The sequence below is a fragment of the Sapajus apella genome, unplaced genomic scaffold (genome assembly GCF_009761245.1).
Source record: "Sapajus apella isolate SASKATOON/1434 unplaced genomic scaffold, GSC_monkey_1.0 scaffold106, whole genome shotgun sequence".
NCBI classification, from domain to species: Eukaryota; Metazoa; Chordata; class Mammalia; order Primates; family Cebidae; genus Sapajus; species Sapajus apella.
The window spans coordinates 8,539-13,236 of record NW_022437046.1 but is presented as its reverse complement, the minus strand read 5'-3'; the positions used below and the strand labels follow the sequence as shown (position 1 = coordinate 13,236).

At 42.5% G+C, this 4,698-nt stretch overlaps 1 pseudogene; it reads left to right on the top strand.

The window, feature by feature from the left end:
* Positions 1-637: 637 nt before the first annotated feature.
* LOC116536983 overlaps positions 638-4,698 on the top strand; it is a 5,387-nt pseudogene continuing 1,326 nt past the window's right edge.

The window sequence follows — 4,698 nt, the reverse complement described above, 5'->3', positions numbered from 1 at the left end:
AAATCTTCAACTTTATGCCCACATCAGTCTGTCTTTGGGAAGAACTAATACCCGTTATGAGTAGTGTCCTTAAGATTTCTTTTCGAAGACTTCTGTCAAAGAACCTAAGGAATAAAGAGACTCCCCGAGATCTGTTCTAGGGACACACTACTGCTCCAGTGGCTTGGAGGGGAATGACCCCGCAGGCTGCTCCTGTGCAATTTTGTGCAGACAGCCACTGGCCCCTCTACTCCTGGCTCTATCCCCCTGGGGTACCCTCTTGCCCCACCCAAGACATGCAGCCTTCCCTGCATCTCTCCACTCTGCACCTTTGGGAAGCGGCTGCCTATTTGGGCGCTCAGGCCTTGACTGTGCTGGGAACCAGTAGGCTTCCTCATGACCTGCCTATGCTCCTCAAGCCCTGTGGGGCCCTGGGCTCCAAAGTTGTTGGCATGAGTGAGAGTTGGAAAGTTTGCCTGAGAGCTGGTACAGGCTTAGAGCTGGAAGCCATGCACTGCCCTGGGAGTGTGACCTGGCCAGTGACCAAAACCTTGTGTGACTGGGCTCAAAAGCAGCGCATCCAGATTCTCCTCAGAAGTGCGACTTTCCAAAGGACCATTGACTTTCCTGTGCTTTCATTTTTTCCTGCTCTGTATCTATGTCTCGATCCAGCCACGCAAGTCCTTCCAGATTAGTCAGGAAGATGTAAACAAAAAAGCAAAACAGTCAACTATGAAAGACACCAAGGCAGTCAACAAAAATGTGGCATTGGTCAAGGTTTTAAGCCCTGGAAAATTAAAGCAAATAATTGAAGAGATGTTAAGAAAAAAGCCAGAATCCAAACCAACCATGCCAGTCAGAAGCCTTCTGACAAGAACTGGAGCAGCACGTATGAATTTTGATAGGACTGAGGATGTCAGAACCCAGAGTCCTTAACCTGCAATGGGCTTACCATGGCTCTACGAAGCGCCTCTTGCAGGCAACTCTCCCAAGCCCCACTGGTCATAGCCAAATCCAAAAATGTTCCCTTTTCTAAGGGTTTAGAAAAGCAACATGATTGTGATTATAAGATCCTGATTTGGGAGTAAAGCACTCAGAAAATGATTTGGTTACAAGCCAAGACACTCATGTCCTTCCTTATCCAGAGACTAAGTGGTGTACAAAATCCCTCTTTAAAAGGTAAGAGCCAAGAGGTTACTGCTAATCAACAGGAAGTTTCTGGTATCACCTCTGTCCTGGGACAGGCCTTTGATGCTATCCCACTTCACTGGGAACTTCCTGGGGCTGACCCAGGTCACGCTGAGGCCCTGGGGGAGACCCCAGATCCATCTGAGATTCCTGGTGCTATTTCAGTCCGAGGAGGGGTCTTCGGTACTCTTTTAGAGCAACAAGAAACTCTTGGTATTAGTGGGGGTGTTGTCCCAGACTTGCCTGTCTTCATTCCTGTTCCTTCAAATCCAATTGCTACCTTTAATACTCCATCTAGCTTAGAGACAAATTTACTAACTCCAGTAATGGGTATCAGCAATGTAGAAAATGTAGAAAATATAGAAAGGTTCATATAAGCTTTCTGCCAGCTAACACTGAGGGGTTCCCATTAGCCCCAGAGGACTCTTCCATGCTTCACTGGTTGTTGCCTAACTTCCTGCTGATTTTCAGTAGCTTTGAAGGATCTCTTGATCTGGTTTAGCACCACGTGTTGCTCATGTTGAGCCTGCAAAGAGGAATCTGGAAGTTACAAAGTAACACAAGAGGCTCCAGAGGGAAAAGTAGCCCCAAGTTTTAAAGGCAGATTTTGACAACAAACCAGTAAATGTCCCTAAGTCAGAATCCATGGACTACAGTAAATGTGGTCAGGTGGAACAAAAATTGGAATGGAAACCACATCTTGAAATGTAAGAATGAAGAAAGCATGACAGCATCGAGGTGAAGTGGACACAAAACAAGAAATCCCATTTAACTGATCACATTGAAGGAGATTTCAGTGTTAATGTTTCAGAAGCCGACAAATAGAAAAGCTGAGGTTGAAAAGAAATGACCCAAACCTGCAAAATTGTACAAACTAAGAAATGGCAATAAGCATGTACACTATTTACTAATTGAAACAAACGTGTCATTTAAAAAATTCAGTGTTGAAGAATTCAGCAACACACTGGAAAATAAATCTTACAAATTCCTAAAAGACACTGAAAACCGTAACAGTGCTATGAGCTTCATTGCTACTGATTTGAGTAGTGATCATCTTAAGGAGAGAAGTCATGTTTTAGTATTCCAGCAGCCTGGCTTTAAGTGAAATTCCATTCCACATTCTTTACACTCCAACATAAGTCGTCATGCTAGCATACACAATGAAGGCAATCAACCCAAAACTCCAGAGAGTATTCCAGGTAAAAAACCAAAAGATGAATCTCCAGTTCAACCAAGTCTCTTATCTCAAAGATAGATTAACATTGGAGCAAGTGGTAACCATACAGGCCCTGACTCAACTCTCAGAAGCCCCTTCAGAGAATTCCTCCCCAAAGTCAGAAGGATGAAGAATTACGCAGACAGCAGCCAGTTTGCTTCATAGCTGCAAAGCTATCCTCTACACTGTTATAAAAAGACCTCCAAGACCCAAACTTACAAGGAGAGTCACCAAACCTTCATCACTGTCCATCTTTGGAAAAACAAAGTTCATGCAACACAGTGGTTTTCAATGGGCAAACTACACTGTCCAACTCACCTAGCAGCTCAGCTACTAACCAAGCATCCACAAAGTCACATGAATATTTTGAAGCCAAAAATTCATTCTTTTCTTTTTATACCAAATCAAACTCATCCAAGACTGACATCAATACAAGTATTGCTCCAGGGATAATTACTCTGGAAAGTTGTTCCAAGAATTTTCATCAGTTGCCACCAAGAAATAATGAAGTGGGTCATTGTAACCAGACACTTGACAGCAGCAAAAATTTGGACTCTGCTGATGTATGCCAGGAAGCAGCCCATACTCAAATGGAAGCAGACGTTGCAACAGTTGACAGAACTTGCTTCAAAAACTAAGTTTGATTATATAAAACCACAGGACAAAAGAGTTGCAAGTACACCAACAAGCCTTGTGGCATGTAATGTGCTCTTCTCCCGAGTGTATTTTTGGTGTATAGTACAACAGAAACCACTGTCACATGTACAAAATAACGATTCATCATTAAAGCAAAAGACCACATCACAGAAAAAGACAAAATCCACCCCATCAAGAGATCGGCCGAAAAAGCCCACAGTTGTAAGGTATCAAGATGACGATCAGAAGTGCGAAAAGTTGTCCTATGTGTGGCACAATATGTGACATTTGGATAGCAACGGAATTCAACATTTTGAGCAGTTTTGTCCACATGATTTTTCTACTGCATTTGGGAAAATTTATTTTCCAACCAAAATATGGTACTTGCTCTAACGAGGTCTATTGTACAACCCAAAGCTTTCCCACCCACTCATTCAGATAAAATTAGAGATATCATAAATCAACAGAGGAAAAGACTAAGATTGAACTGTTCTATTCACTTAGCTTATTTCATCTCGAAACAGAATCCAATGGGAAGGCATTCACCGATAAAGTTTCTAATACTCAGGTAGTTAATGGTGAATGCCAATCAGAAAGCACATTTTTTGACCCAGACCTCTTCACCTAACCACTGTGCTAACGTGATGGCTGGCGATGACCAAAGACAGCTTCAGTAGGTTAAGGAGCAACTCATGCATCACAGACTGCCAATACTGCCTGGTATCTCTCATTGAACACCCTTTACCGAAGTCAGCACTAACTCTCAAGAATGTAAATGTGGTGTGTTTAGGTGGAATTTACATTGGTTTCTACCAAAAGTGAAGAGGAAGTCTGTTTATCCAGTGTTGAAACATCAGTTGTCCACAGTAGACAGTACACAGGAAAATTTTGATATTATGCCATGAACTTCATTAACCTTACAAAAAATCTAGTGTCTATAACCTAAGATTTTGAACTGCTCACCTTCAACTGTCTTGATCGAGTTATACAAAAAGACAGGCCCAGATTATACACACCTTGGGGCAGGACTGAGTGTTGCTGCTGTTAGGGAAATCATGGAGAATAGGCATGGTCAAAAAGGAAATGCAATAAAGATAGAAATAGTGTACACTGGTAAAGAAAGGACAAGCTCATCAGTTTCCAATTGATAAGTGGGTTTAAAGAAGCAGCAGTGATAATAGTTCTCTATTTGGTCCAGCAGCGTACAGGTCAACACTGTTCAACTGCTGTGTTGGTGGTGCTCATCATGGCATGGGATGGCACCCCTCTTCCAAAAGCCGATCAGCTATACAGAGCTCACAGAAAATCTAGTGTCATACAATGGGCATCCTACCCAATAGAAGATGCACCTGCAATGAAAATTGTACCTGTACATGTCAAAGAATTCATCCAGAGACTTGTGGAGCTTCATTCTCTCGTCTGCTCATGGAGAATCTACTTTAATTGAGTTTGGTAGAAGCCCAAGCCCCAGAAGATTTGTAATTAATCCAAGCACTCCCTTACACAAAACCTTGAAGATAACTTGCAGAGTTTGGCCACAAAATTAGCTCCAATTAATAAGCAGTATGTTCCAGTAGCTTATCAGAATCAGGTGGAATATGAAAATGTTGCCCAAGAATGTCAGTTTGGGCAAAAAAGGCCAAGAAAGGGCAAAAAGGCCAAGAAAGGGCAAAAAGGCC